Source organism: Eubalaena glacialis, chromosome 20, assembly GCF_028564815.1.
Source record: "Eubalaena glacialis isolate mEubGla1 chromosome 20, mEubGla1.1.hap2.+ XY, whole genome shotgun sequence".
Taxonomy (NCBI): Eukaryota; Metazoa; Chordata; class Mammalia; order Artiodactyla; family Balaenidae; genus Eubalaena; species Eubalaena glacialis.
Genome location: NC_083735.1, coordinates 22,542,831 through 22,558,135, shown reverse-complemented (window position 1 = coordinate 22,558,135; position 15,305 = coordinate 22,542,831). Strand labels below are relative to the sequence as shown.

The 15,305-nt window shown below is 40.1% G+C and overlaps 1 long non-coding RNA gene across 1 annotated transcript in view; it reads right to left on the bottom strand.

Annotated features, from left to right (window-relative positions):
• Positions 1-217: 217 nt before the first annotated feature.
• LOC133081384 (uncharacterized) overlaps positions 218-15,305 on the bottom strand; it is a 90,707-nt gene continuing 75,619 nt past the window's right edge. Inside the window, exon 6 of the long non-coding RNA XR_009698801.1 lies at positions 218-530. This is a non-coding gene — a long non-coding RNA (uncharacterized LOC133081384). The remainder of the gene's footprint in view (positions 531-15,305) is intronic.

The following is a 15,305-nucleotide window of genomic DNA, read 5'->3' as shown; positions in this document are numbered from 1 at the left end:
TTTCTTTCCTTTCTTCTTTCTATTCTCTTCCTTAAGATAGATGTTATAATTTTTGGAGATGTTCTCTAAGCCTTTCAATTCCATTTTCCCATTTTTCATCTTTTTGTTCTTTTGAACTATCTTCTCAATTTCTTAGCTCCACTCTCTACAGTATCTTGCTTTTAAGCTTTGTCTTTCACTATCCATCCATCTATTGAAATGGTTCTTTCAATAATGGTGATTTTTTTAAAATAAATTTATTTATTTATTTATTTTTGCTGTGTTGGGTCTTCGTTTCTATGCGAGGGCTTTCTCCAGTTGCGGCAAGTGGGGGCCACTCTTCATCGCGGTGCGCGGGCCTCTCACTATCGTGGCCTCTCTTGTTGTGGAGCACAGGCTCCAGACGCGCAGGCTCAGTAATTTGTGGCTCACGGGCTTAGTTGCTCTGCGGCATGTGGGATCTTCCCAGACCAGGGCTTGAACCCGTGTCCCCTGCATTGGCAGGCAGATTCTCAACCACTGCGCCACCAGGGAAGCCCCTAAGGCTGTCTCTTTAAAAAGAAAAAACAAAACAAAAAATTTCCAATTTAGAATGAGATGTTTCTCAGAATTATACTGCACATTTCAATGTGTTCTACAGGGTTTATAATTAATAGTCAAAGCAGCACCTGCTCTAAATCTTAACTGCTTTCTTCCCCATGAAAACTCCATGTTGGAGGTGTTGGTGAATTGATTTGTATCACATAAGATGGTTGCAGACATAGCTTGGCAAACACGATACAGAAAGCTGAACATGGTATTGAAATTTTTCCCAAGGAAAAGCTTAATTATAACTGCAGGCATTCAAGTCAAGTACCTGCTAATGAACATGATGGTGATAGTACTATTATTTACCACTTGATGTCACACAGATGTCTGGACATCCAAAGACACTGAAGAGGTGGCATAATTTATCTGATAACAATAGAAACACTCTAGAGTCCAGTAACTCAGTTTAGCATAAACTGTCTTTTACATTCAACCTTGCTGTTCTTTTTATTTGTGTCCCTCTCAGTAAAGGATCCCTAGGTTGTGAGTCCACCTGTTCTAGTCACATCTGTCCCTGTGGATACATAGCTCACCTTCCCTGGACCTCGGCTTTCTTGTCCCACATAAAGGCTGCAGAGTCAGGCAAGGCAAAGCACAGCTGCTAACCACAAGTGGAGCTGGCACCAGCTCTAACACTCGAATAATTTACTTCAAAATGTGTGCATGGAAATGCCACTTTTGTAAATTAAACTGTGTTTCTAAAATAATTTTTATTATTTTTCCTTCTAAACAAGAAATATGTGTTTATTTCAGAAAAAAATATAAAAAAGAGAAACAAAGGAAGAAAATTTCTTGCACTGTTTAATCAATTGCATTTTAAATGTCCTAGGGGAACATAAAAACTTTAAAAAATAAATTAAAAAAAAAACTTTAAAAGCATACAGATAAATTTTGTGTAATGTGGATGCTTGATTTATTAGCTTGATTTTTCATGTAATAAGTTTACTCTGAAACAGGATTCAGGGGTATTTCTTGATATATACTCACCCATCCATGCAATCAGCATTTCTAGAGTTCTTCTGCTTTAGGACCATGCCTTATCCCTGCTGCTGTGTGCGCTACGTCTAGAGTCAGTGCTGCTCTTTCTGTGCATAACCACAACTGTTTTTTGGGGGTTTTTTGTGGTGGTGAGGAGGGGGCGGGGGGAGTTGTTTTTCTTTCTTTCTCTCTTTCTTTTTTTTTTAGCAAACCGAACCCAACAACACATTAAAAGGATCATACACCATGATCAAGTGGGATTTATTCCAAGGATGCAAGGATTTTTCAATATCCACAGATCAATCAATGTGATACACCACATAACAAACTGCAATTGTTTTTGTTTCAACTTCGCACTACGGGGCAGGAGGCCCCCTGTCCTGTGATTGACTCACCATCCACTTGGATGATGGACGCTCTCATGGTCAGGGGCAGATCATGAGATACCAGTCCAATACCAAACTGAGCTTTCCTGCCATCGTGCTATAAATCCATTCTCCAAAAGAAATACTTTAAAAACGTGGTTTACTTTTGGAGGTAACTTGATCACTTTTCCCCCCGTCACTTGTGTGGGGTACAGTAGCTCCCGTGGAGGGGCTGAAAGCATACCTCAGCAGAAAGGGTCACTCTGACCACGTATTTCATTAAACCCTTAGCAGCTTGCTATAAAACTGAAAAGTGCAGAGGCCACTTCCCATCTCATGTCTTATTATAACTGTTGTTCTGACATTCCCTATCTGGAGCTGAACAAGGAGGTCCATTATTAGCATGCCCTGAAGGAACTATCATCACAAAGGAAGCCAGGCTTATTAATTCAGTCACAGTCTTGTGGAATCCCAATTCAGCTTCTCGTGTTAATGAAACATGCATAGTACTTGACAGTCGCTGTTGAAATTCACTGTCATATCTATGGTTTACCAGAGCCTTCTCTTCTGAGATTTCTAACAAAGTGACAGGGATTTCCCAGCGGTCTAGTACTTTATTTTTCTGGGTTTATTTGAGATGTCAGTAAATGCAAGATATGAGGGGAAAATGTGTGTTCTTACAAAGAACGTTTATTTGATGCTTCAAAAATGTCTTGCATAAAAAGAGAGTTATTCATGCATTGTCTTCTTATTATTCTTAAGCATATCATTTCAATATATATTGATTAGCACAAACAAATGAATAATACTCAAACACAAACAGCTCTCACAAGTTATGGAATAGATTCACAGTGTATATGTAGGCACATAAATCACAAAAATATATATATGTTTTATGTAATTATTTTAGGTCTGCACATAGATACATTTTGGAAGCCATTTTATTTGCTTTGTCTTTATTCACAAAATATATATGGAGGAAAAGATGTTATCTGTGTTTATAATTTCCAACAAATTTTAGACAATTTCAGCTCTGGAGTATTAACTTACTGTTGGAAGTAACTTTATAAAACAATAGGAACTCTGTGGCCATTTGAATTTACCTAGAGTGACTTTGTAAGGGCTTAATCAATTACCAATATTTATTAAGAGCCTACCCGGCATTGTGCTCGTAAAATAAGCCACAATCTCTAGGCTTGGAGGAGATTATGCTTCTGGAGAGGAAGAGTATGTTTGAGAAAAAGAGGGGAGAGGGGCAGTAAACTGCTTCAGGTGCTGACAAGAGATTGACACCTGAGCCAAGCACGGTGGGGCCACAGAGGTGACTGTGGCTTAGTCTACACGAAGGTGAGAGAGGGAGCTCAACTCTCATGCTGTGTCCATGGGTGAATCTCCCACTGATCTCACAAGGTGACATTCTGATCCACAATCGTAAGGGCAACACATCCATGGAGCCTATTTAATGGTGACTCTAGGAGTAAAATGAGTGAAGTTGGTTCCAACAGCTACCCTGACTCTCTTCCCATCATTGTGTCTCACCCTAAGAATTGCCAGCTGTGACTGACTCACGTTAACTTATTCCACAACAAAAGTCACAAATAAAATTCATAGCACTTTGTACAGAGCTAAGCTCTGCCTTGTTATCATTCTTGTATTTAAGTGAAAGGAGTGATCTGTTTTCAGTTAGAAATTGGAGGTCATTTTCCTTCCTTGGGTGGGTTTTTAAAAAATGATGGCAATGGCTTCTATCTGCTGATTAGATGTTTCTCAGCAATTTGTGTTTTTCTTAGTAGTGTGTGGTTCATTGGGTTAGAATAGTGGTTCTCAGCTGCGGGTGATTTCGTCTCCAAAAAAGGTACTCGGTAGTTCTGGAGACACTTTTGGTTGTCCTGGGCCGGGGGGGGGGGGGGGGGCGGTGCTACCAGCGTGAGAGAGGCCAGGGGTGTGGACAAACATCCTGCAGTGCACAATCCTGCCCCCTGTTCAGAGAGTTATCCAGCCCAAAATGTCAGTAGTGTCGAGGTGGAGGACTCCTGTGTTGGATGACAATATGATTTTTATAAAGCAGTGCCTAGAGGGGAAAATTGGAATGATGGTCTGTGTGGAAGGACTGAATATTTTTTCAGAAGTTCATCTCTTGGTTGAGAAAGCTTAAGGGCATGTCCACTTCTAGACGCCTCTAGCAAAATCTATGGAAGGAGGCAGCAGTAGCTCTCTCACCTGTCTGAAATGGGAGTCACTGAATGTCTGCTCTGTGGGCAATTCCTTCCCCCTTCTAATCCATTCACCGTCTACACACGCACGCACCCTCCCTTCTCTCCCAACACAGTGTATCTTCTACTCTTCATTGTCTGTATTTTTCCCATCCCAAGTTGCATATCAGTTCTTAAATGCTGTTTTATATCACCAAGAAATCCCACCCACAAAATATGCAACCCGAGAGTCTGCAACCTAATTTCAGATAGCTGAATACTTCTTTAAATTAAAGAATGTTGATGGCAGGAGCTGATAACAGCTATGCACTTTTTTTTTTTTTTCTGGCATTTACAGATAGACATGTATTTCAAAAGGCTGCCTCTTCTTTCCAGGATACCATTAGAGGAAAAATAAAGCAATTTACCCTTTGAAGTCTTTTTATTCCAAAAAAGGTGGGGGCGGGTGGTGGTGGTGGTGAGGGTGAGAGATAGAATGAAAAAAGGAACTTTCCTCAAAGGAAATATTCTAGACAGATGACTTGATTTAGAGCTCCTACATGCACTTAGCTTTTTAACAGTCTGAATAACTCAGCAAATCTGAAACAAAGAAGGTTTTAAAAAAAGCATCCCGTGGCTGGGACTGTGGGTAATGAAATTTGTTTTGAACAATATGACCACTGTGTGTGAGTGTTTCGGATGATGACCAGAACACACACACAAAAATCTTTGTTCTGTTGGTGCTGTTCTAATTTTAGAACCAGATTAGACCTTGTGCTCTTGCCACTGTGGAATTTTGCTTCCCATGGAAATAGCCACTCCTTCCTTAGAAGTGGGCAGAAGACACTATTTCAAACAGTTAGAGAAGTCCTGAGGCGGAAGTGGCAAAGGTGTGGCATGTGCCTGGCACAACTGCTGGTCCCTACTTCCTCTTCCTTTCCCATGGCCAACACGCGAAAGGAGTAACCAAGGCCTCTTTCCGATTGAGCCCAAACAAGGTCCCTGAATCCTCATGCAGAATTCCTTTCTGTCTGAGCCCCTGAAGCGGTCTCACTGTAGAGCAGATCTCCTGGTCAGAGGTTTTAACAGTTTTTCCTCTTTTCACCCGTACCACACAGCCCAACACACTGCTGTTTATGAAATGCAACCAACAAAACCCACTGCTCTCACTGGACTGAAAGTACCTGTAACTCCTGAATGATCAAGTGAGTTACTGTCCCTCTAGCTAATATTCCCATATTATTATTAATATAAATACTAACTTACATTATTATTAATAATGAAGCCCTCAGAAAGAGTACCTGGCACAAGTAGTGCTCGTTAAGTGTTAGATATTATTGTTATTAATGTTATTATTATTAGACCATCAAAGTCCCCAAAGAGTGTTGATTTGTAAAAAGAGGGTTTTGCTAGTATCACTGTTGAAGATATGATTCATGATATAACTAAGCTCAACTCCTTGATGTGGCTAATTTTGAGGGTCATTTGGGCTAATTTTGGTTCTTGGTACTGGATTTCATGATGGCAGACAGACCATTCTGAGGAAACAGGCTGCTCCCTTTCTGTTCAGGGAATACTTGACAGGTCCTTGCAAAATCTTTTCCTGTCTAACTTTCTCCTGTGATCCATGGAGCTGTCCAAGCTCAGTTTCTGTACCGTGACCCTCTTCACATTCAGGGGAAAGAACAGTAAAAGCTGGGAGACACCTAACTCTTACTTTTACCTCCACACAATACACTTCAATTTTTCTTTCCATTTATTTTTAAATGTCTTCTGTGTTACCATTACATAATCATTCGAGCTATTGGGAAGGTAACTGTATTCATGACTTGAACAATTATATCTAAAATCTCTCTGGCATTTTCAAATACTTGTAAACCATAGCCAAAGATCTCCCTCCAAGGTGTCACTTCATTTGCACCCCTCTGAATGCCTTCACTCTCTAAGTGTGGTCACCCTGGCTCCCATACACATGGTTGTTGATAAATCCCTAGGAGCACAGGTCTGTGAGAGAGGAGGTCTGCCTTGTAGAGTGCTCATCTGGATTATTTGCGACAAGTTTTCACAACTGGGGCAGGTGTCTATGTGGGCAGCTATGCACAGATAATGGGTTTGGGGATGCCCAAAAGGCTTATTTGGCTTATTAATGACTGATGCTCTGCAAAAGGAAAGCTTAAAACAGTTCAAACGCAAATGATGCTGGTAATGTTGATGTGTGAAGCCACCCTAGTCACTCACCTCCATGTGATGAGTTCGTCCGGTACTTTCCTGAGAGCACATTTGGATGGGGAACATGGAGGAGAAGGATGAAGGCAGAGCTCAGCTAGGGGAAGGGGATGCCAGTTAGATGGGTATTTGCCCTCCGCAGTAATAGTCCTAGAACCAACCCTGCTCACAGGGAGAAGGGTAACAGTTGCTGTTTCCATCTCAGAAATGGGTTAGAGTGATTAAGTGATATTCTCAAGGCTATAAAATGCAGTCATAGAATGGCCCAAAGTTTTAAAATCAAAACTCTTGATTCTTTTTTCCACTGTACATACTAAGAAAGGAATAAATGGCAGCATCTGTTTTCATTAAATTTCAAATTTCACTCCGTTTTAATAAAATTTAAATTCAAGTTTCTTTTAATTTGTAAAACTGGAAGAGACTTTGATAGGCCATATTACCCATTCACCTGCCTCTGAAAATAATAGCTAACACGCATAAGCACTTGCCATGGTCTAAGGATTGTTCTAGATGCATAGTGAATATTAACATATTTAATCCTCACAGCTGCCCAATGGGATAGGTACGATTAACTATCTCCATTTTACGGATGAGGAAACAAAGGCACACACTGTAAGTAACTTGCTTAAGGTTTTACAGTTAATAAGTGACAAAGCCAGGATTTGAATCTAAACAGATCGGTAAAATTCATGTTTTAACCTTTTCAGTAGTATATCTCCTTATATAATAAATAAGTAAAACAATTTTGGAGAAAGTAGATTCCTAATATACTGATGAAATGATTTGGTGTCTGGGATTGCTTCAAGGCAGTTATGAAGCTGAGGACAAGAGTGGGGGGGGATATGAAACAACATTGGCTGTAGATTGATGACTTAAGATTGGACGATGTGTGTACAGGACTTTGTTTTACTAATCTCTCTACTTTTTGAAAAATTTCAGCTTTATTGAGGTATAATTGACATACGAAATTGTAAAATATTTACAGTATACATTGTGGTGACTTGATATATGTACACATTGTGAAAGAGTTCCCCCATCTACTTAATTAACACATCTATCACCTCACATATTTATCTTGTGTGTGTGTGGTGGAGGGGGGCAGAATTAAGGTTCTATTCTCTTAGCAAATTTAATTATGCAATATAGTGTTATCAACTATAGTCACCATGTTTTACTCTTGATCCTCAGAACTTATTCATCTTTTTTTTTTTTTTTCTCTTTAGATCTTTATTGGAGTTGATTACGATCTAGTCTGGTTTTTATTTTGGTATCTGCCACCTAAACTTAAACCAACAGCAACAAAGAAAATGTACACATAATTTTCCAAGAGAGAGTCTTGGAGGACTTGCGTGATCATTTTCATCAATATTGAAGAAGCACAGTGTGATCTTTGAGTCCATTTTCAGACCTATTTTCCTGCCGTGCACAGTCACGTCCCCGGAGTCTAGAAATGGCCTGAGATAAGCTACAAGAAGAACTTATCCATCTTACAGCTGAAAGTTTGTACCTGTTTGCCAATCTGTTTCCCTCACCCACCAGCCACTTTTCTACTTTGTTTCTATGAGTTTGACTTTTTTTTTTTTTTTAATATTCTACATGTAAGTGAGATCATTTTTGTCTTTCTCTATCTGGCTTATTTCACTTAGCATAATGCCCTCAAGGTCCATCCATGTTTTTTTTTGCAAATGGCAGGATTTCCTTCTTCCTCATAGCCGAATAATATACCTTTGTATATATTGATATACGCCACATCTTTATCAGTTCATCTGTTGATGAACACTTAGGTTGTTTCTGTGTCTTGGCTATTTGTGAATAATGCTGCAATGAATATGAGAGTGCACGTATTTCTTCAATATTCTGATTTTGTTTCTTTTGGATAAATACCCAGAAGTGAGATTGCTCGATCATATGGTAGTTCTACTTTTAATTTTTTTGAGGAAACTACATGCTGTTTTCCGTAGTGACTGCATCAATTTACATTCCCACAAGACAATGTACTTTATTGGTTCAGAACATTTGCCTTTAGTAACCACTTCCTATGACTTATTCTCATATCTTTCCACAGTCATTTGCATCAATTCTTCATCTGGTAGTCCATGGCAATGAGAAAAGGGCCCATGATCCCTCACTCACCTGTTCTGTAAATATTTATTAAGGAACTACTAGGGACAGTGAAGAAGACAGAGAATGTCCCTCTTCTCTCGTGGAATTGATATTTTACTGGGCAAAATAGAGTACAGACAAAGAAATAAACAAGAAAAGGAACAGATGATACATGTTATGCCTGAGAACTTTTGTAAAGGTGACTTCATAAAGAATAATAGAGGGGTTATCCATCAGTCCAATTAGATGGTCAGAGGAGGTACCATTTAAGCTGAGATCTAAATGGAGGTAACATTTAAGCTGAGATCTAAAATCAAAAGGCAGCCCGCCATCAAAGGTTAGCTGGAAGAACATTCCAGGCAGAAAGACCAGGCAGTACAAAGGCCCTAAGGCTGCACAAGCATGGTGGTGTTTAAAAACCAGAAAGATGGCTGTTATGACTGGAGTTTGGGGGGCAAAGGAGATGAGGCTCAAGATGAAAGCAGAGCAAGAGAAACAGAGGCAGAGGACCATTCAAGACAGACTTGGAAATCCAGGGTAGGATGCTTGACTTTTATTCCAAGTGTGTGAGAAAAGCATTAGGAGGGTTCACCACAGGGAAGTGGCGTGATCTGGCCGAAGATTTAAAACAACACTCTGTTGCTGTGGGACAATGAACGTGGGGCAGGAGTGAACGCAGGCAGACCCATCTGGGAGCTCTTGCTTCAGTCCTGACCAGAGAAGGTGGTGATTTAGTCCAGGGCTGCAGCAGTGAGATGGTGAGAAGGGATCAGATTCAGGATATTTGGGGAGTGGAGCTGACAAGTTTTGCTGCTGGCCTGGATGGAGGTAGGGGGCTGGCGAGGGAAAGAGAACAATTTTTAGGCTTGGAACTTGAACAACGGGGGTGTACACATGCTGTTTTCAGAAATGGGAAGACTGAAAGGAAACTAGACTTTTTTGACATTTGAGTGGGTCGAGGGAGTGGGCGTGGAAATCATCTGCATGCTCTAAGTGGTTAATACTAAGGAACTAACCACAGTTTTGTCATCAAACGTGGGTAGAAGCTTCTTTCATTGACATTATATTTAGATGCATAAAAACAATCACTTTTGTTATTTATTTATTTATTTATTTATGGCTATGTTGGGTCTTCGTTTCTGTGCGAGGGCTTTCTCTAGTTGCGGCAAGTGGGGGCCACTCTTCATCGCGGTGCGTGGGCCTCTCATTATCGCGGCCTCTCTTGTTGCGGAGCACAGGCTCCAGAAGCGCAGGCTCAGTAATTGTGGCTCACAGGCCCAGTTGCTCCGCGGCATGTGGGATCTTCCCAGACCAGGGCTCGAACCCGTGTCCCCTGCATTAGCAGGCAGATTCTCAACCACTGCGCCATCAGGGAAACCCAAACAATCACTTTTGCAATAGCCTTCTTGAACATGGCCAAGACTAAAATTGCTTCTTAACTAAGTTAGTAGAATCAGACATTTGGTTGGGTTTTCTTTCCTCTGTACAGCCTATGTGCAACAAAGCCCTAAATGAATGTCCTTTCATGATAGCAATGATGATAACTCACAAGCTGACTTTTATCTTCCAGACCACATCAGAATAATTGTACAATTACTGGTTTAATGGCTGTCTCCATCACCAGAATGTACACTTCTCAGAGGCGGGGGCCTTGCTTGGTACATTGTAGATGCTCAATAAATATTTGTTAAATAAATAAATGAATAAAAGCTTAAAGAATCTTTGAAAGAGGTATTCTGGTTTTGGCTATTAAAAAAGGCAGCAACATGGATGGACCTAGAGATTATCATACTAAGTGAAGTAAGTCAGACAGAGAAAGATATATATCATATGATATCACTTATATGTGGAATCTAAAAAAATGATACAAATGAACTTATCTACAAAGCAGAAATAGACTTATAGACATAGAAAACAAAATGATTACCAAAGGAGGATGGGTTAGAGGGATAAGTTAGGAGTTTGGGATTAAAATACTACTATATATAAAATAGATAACCAGCAAGGACCTACTGTATAGCACAGGAACTATACTCAGTATCTTGTCATAACCTATAATGGAAAATAATCTAAATATATACATATATAAAACTATATATACATATATATGAAACTATATATATATAAAACTGAATCACTTTGATGTACACCTGAAACTAGCACAACATTGTAAATTAACTATATTTCAATAAAAATTTTAAAAAACCTTTGTAAAAATAAGGTAGCACAGAGAATTCCACTCCCAAGGATATGAAATAAAGGTCTCTTCCTTATTCTTCCTACTCAGTGCAACTAAAACAAGCATAGAAGACTCTAAAAGTGGGGAAAGGAAGGCAGAGAAGCTAGGGGAACCCAGGGCCTAAGGAACAACACAGTGGTGAGTTCTCTCAGTTTTCTTTTGTCCTCATATATCTCTGACTAGGAGCTGAAGAAGCCAGTAACCTAGAAATGCCCAAGAGTGTAGACAAAAGAAACTCAACGAAAGCCTACTCTATCTACCCAAAGGACTAGGAAAGGAGAAAACCTGTAAGAGAGAAAACTTGCAAGACAGAAAACTTGCATACAATAACCTCTCTTCTCCAGCCAAATAACTCAGAAAGAGCTGTGGTCCCATCTCTACCGATGCCAATATAGTTGAGTGGAGAGCCTGGATTTCCACCCATGCAAGGTTGTCCCAAGGCGCCCCAATACCCCCCTTGGAAGCCAAATAGAGAGCCTGCAGTGAGGTCCCCCTGTGGCATCAGGTGGAGACCACACAGGGAGCCTGGTCCTTCCTCCTCACCCACAGTAATCAGGCATCTATCCCCTTACTGTGTGGGGTGGTGCCAGGGAAGCCGGGGGGGAGATGAGGACTTTCAAGGTCTACCAGCATTAATGAGGCGCACAAAGGGAGCAAGACTCCCACTCCCAGCCAGCGTAACAGGAGCCCCCACCACTCCTGCCGCGGGTGTCCATGGGGGATGAGTGGAGAGCCCGGCCTTCAGACTCCACCTCAATTTCAACAGCCCTACAACCGTCAAGTAAATTGAATTCATAATGTTAAAAAGTTCCAAAAAAGAAATATCAAGGTCCTGACAACTTCACTTGAAGAATTATATCAAATGTTTATAAAATTAACATCAATTCTATGCAAGCTCTTCCAGAAAATAGAAGAGGAATGAACATGTCACGATTCATTGTATGAAGTTAATACTACCCTGATTTCAAAATCAGTACCAAAAAGAAAAAAAACCCTACAGACCAATATCCCTCATAATTATAGATACAGGGCTTCCCTGGTGGCACATTGGTTAAGAATCCACCTGCCAATGCAGGGGACATGGGTTCGAGCCCTGGTCCAGGAGGATCCCACATGCTGTGGAGCAACTAAGCCCGTGCACCACAACTACTGAGCCTGCGCTCTAGAGCCTGCGAGCCACAACTACTGAGCCCAAGTGCCACAACTACTGAAGCCCACGCACCTAGAGAGAGCCAGTGCTCCACAACAAGAGAAGCCACCGCAATGAGAAGCCCGCGCACCGCAACAAAGAGTAGTCCCCGCTCGCCGCAACTAGAGAAAAGTCCGCATGCAGCAACGAAGACCTAACGCAGCCAAAACATAAGTAAACAAACAAACAAATAAATAAATAAAAATTATAGATACAAGAGTCCTTAACAAAATATTAAGAAAAAGAACTCAGTACCTTACTTCCTTTTGAAGTCCCCAACGCCTACCTCCTTCTCCTTAGTCCACAATGACATATATACCTCATCTCGCCTTACTGTTCTTGGAACCCTTCATGCTTGTATGAATTCACCATACATACTGTCAACAAAAATTAATCAATAGTCTATGAAAGAAGTGGGAAATTTTATTCGAACCAAATTTGAAGATTATAACCCAGGAACAGCATCTCAGAAAGCTCTGACAACTGTTCTGTTAGAAGTCAAGGCACAGTTACATATAAATTTTTTTAGACAGAGGGCTGTATATTATATGTATTACTGACAGTTTACACAATCCAGATCTAAGCATTATCATCGCCCCTTATAAGATCAAGGAGGAATGTTATCTTTAAGGAGTTGTCTTGCTGGTGCTAGGAGAGTGTTGTTCCTTATGGTTGAGCAGGTATTTCTGCCGATGGGAGAGGTCTGATCTATGCAGTTACACAATGCACAGTAGAGGGGAGAGAGGAGGCCAAAGGGCAGAGAAAATTTTTTTGTTTCAATTTTTCTTGTCATAAAATATGAATTTTATTTCACAATACATAATAAATTTGATTATCTCCTGCTAATATCTGCCTTGTCATTTAATTTATTTTATTTTATTTTATTTTATTTTAATTAATTTATTTATTTATGGCTGTGTTGGGTCTTCGTTTCTGTGCAAGGGCTTTCTCTAGTTGTGGCAAGCGGGGGCCACTCTTCATCGCAGTGCGCGTGCCTCTCACTATCGTGGCCTCTTGTTGCGGAGCACAGGCTCCAGACGCGCAGGCTCAGTAATTGTGGCTCACGGGCCCAGCTGTTCCGCGGCATGTGGGATCTTCCCAGACCAGGGCTCGAACCCGTGTCCCCTGCATTGGCAGGCAGATTCTCAACCACTGCGCCAGCAGGGAAGCCCCTGCCTTGTCATTTTAATTGCCAGCCCAAAAAAAAAAAAAAAAAAAAAAGAAAAGGGGAAAAAGGGGAATATTCCCCTCTGACACAATATATGAGTTTCATGGCCTAACATTTAAAGTTACTACTATTAGTAACACTAAAAATACATATCTTGGGGCTTCCGTGGTAGCACAGTGGTTAAGAATCCGCCTGCCAATGCAGGGGACACGGGTTCGAGCCCTGGTCCGGGAAGATCCCACATGCCATGGAGCAACTAAGCCCATGCGCCACAACTACTGAGCCTGCGCTCTAGAGCCCGAGAGCCACAACTACTGAAGCCCGCGAGCCTAGACCCTGTGCTCCGCAACAAGAGAAGCCACCGCAATGAGAAGCCCGTGCCCCACAACCAAGAGTAGCCCCCGCTCTCCGCAACTAGAGAAAAACCCATGTGCAGCAACGAAGACCCAATGCAGCCAAAAATAAATAAATAAATAAATTTATTTAAAAAAAGAGGTACAAACTATTAAAAAATACATATCTTAAAGTCTATCATCTTATTATGAATTAATAAATTAACATAATTTTGTACCTTCCGAGTCAGATGTTTATCAAAAATAATGTCTCAGATTAACATGTCTGCAATAATAAGCCAAATATAGAATTTTTTTTTTTTGGCTTACAGTGGTATTTAAAATTTGATCATATTAAAATAGAATCTGTACAGATTGTCTTATTTTTGTATTTTATTCTTATTTGTATCAATGTAATATTTGCTTATAGTATAAAAATAAAATAATACTGAAAGTTTCATTAAAAAAAAAAAGAAAGAAAAAGAACTCAGAAAAATATGAAAAGAATTACACAGTAAGACCTAGCGGGATTTATTCCAAGGATACAAGGCTGGTTCACTATTTGAAAATCAACCAATATAATATACGTTTCTCCAATATACAGACATTTCTCCAATAATATACAACATTAACAGGCTAAAGAAGAAAAATTACATTGATTATATTAATCAATGCAAAAGAAGCATTTCACATAATTCAACATCCATTCATGATAAAAACTCTCAGAAAAAAGAACAATACAGGGGAACTGCCTCAACCTGATAAAGATTATCTAACATATACCTAATGGTGAAAGGCTGAATGTTTTTCTCCTAAGATCAAGAACAAGGCAAAGATGTCTGATCACCACTCTAATTCAACATAGTGCTGGCAGTTCTAACCAATTAAAAAAGGAAATAAAAGGCATACAGACGGGAAAGGAAGAAATAAAATTATTCCTGTTAGCAAATAACATAATTGTCTATGTAGAAAATCCCAAGAATCGCCAAAATCTCCTAGAACTAATAAGTGAGTTCTGCAAGGACACAGGATACAAAATAAATATATACAAATTAATGTATTTCCATATGCTAGCAATCAAGATGTAGACACTGAAATTAGAAATACCATTTGCATTCTCTTAAAAAATAATTAAATACTTACTGCCTTGTCAAACAAATACAGTAGAGAACCCAGAAATAGACCCACAGAGATATGTCTAACTGACTTCTGACACGAGGGTGCAAAAACAGTTCAAATGGCCCTAGAGCTATTGGACATCAATAGACAAAATATATACCTCAAAGCTGACACCTTACATAAAAATTAACTCAAAGTGGACCACAGACTTAATGTAAAACATAGAACTATAAAGCTTTTAGGAAAAAAACAGGAGAAAATCTTCTGATTCTAGGGCTAAGTAAAGGATTCTTAGACTTGACAGCAAAAGCACAATCTCTACAAAGAAAAATTGATAAATTGGACTTCATCAAAATTTAAAACTTTGGGGCTTCCCTGGTGGCGCAGTGGTTGAGAATCCGCCTGCCAATGCAGGGGACACGGGTTCGAACCCTGGTCTGGGAAGATCCCACATGCCAGGGAGCAACTGGGCCCATGAGCCACAACTACTGAGCCTGCGCGTCTGGAGCCTGTGCTCTGCAACAAGAGAGGCCACGATAGTGAGAGGTCCGCGCACCACGATGAAGAGTGGCCCCCGCTCGCCGCAACTAGAGAAAGCCCTCGCACAGAAACGAAGACCCAACACAGCCAAAATAAATAAATCAATAAATTTATTAAAAAAAAAAATTTTTAAACTTTGTCCTGTGAAAGTCAAGCCACAAACTGGGAGAAAATATTTGCAAGCCACATATCTGACAAAGGACTAGTGTCCAGACTATATAAACTACTCTTAGGGTTCAACATAAAAAAGAACAACAACAAAAACAATCCAATTAGAAAATGGGCAA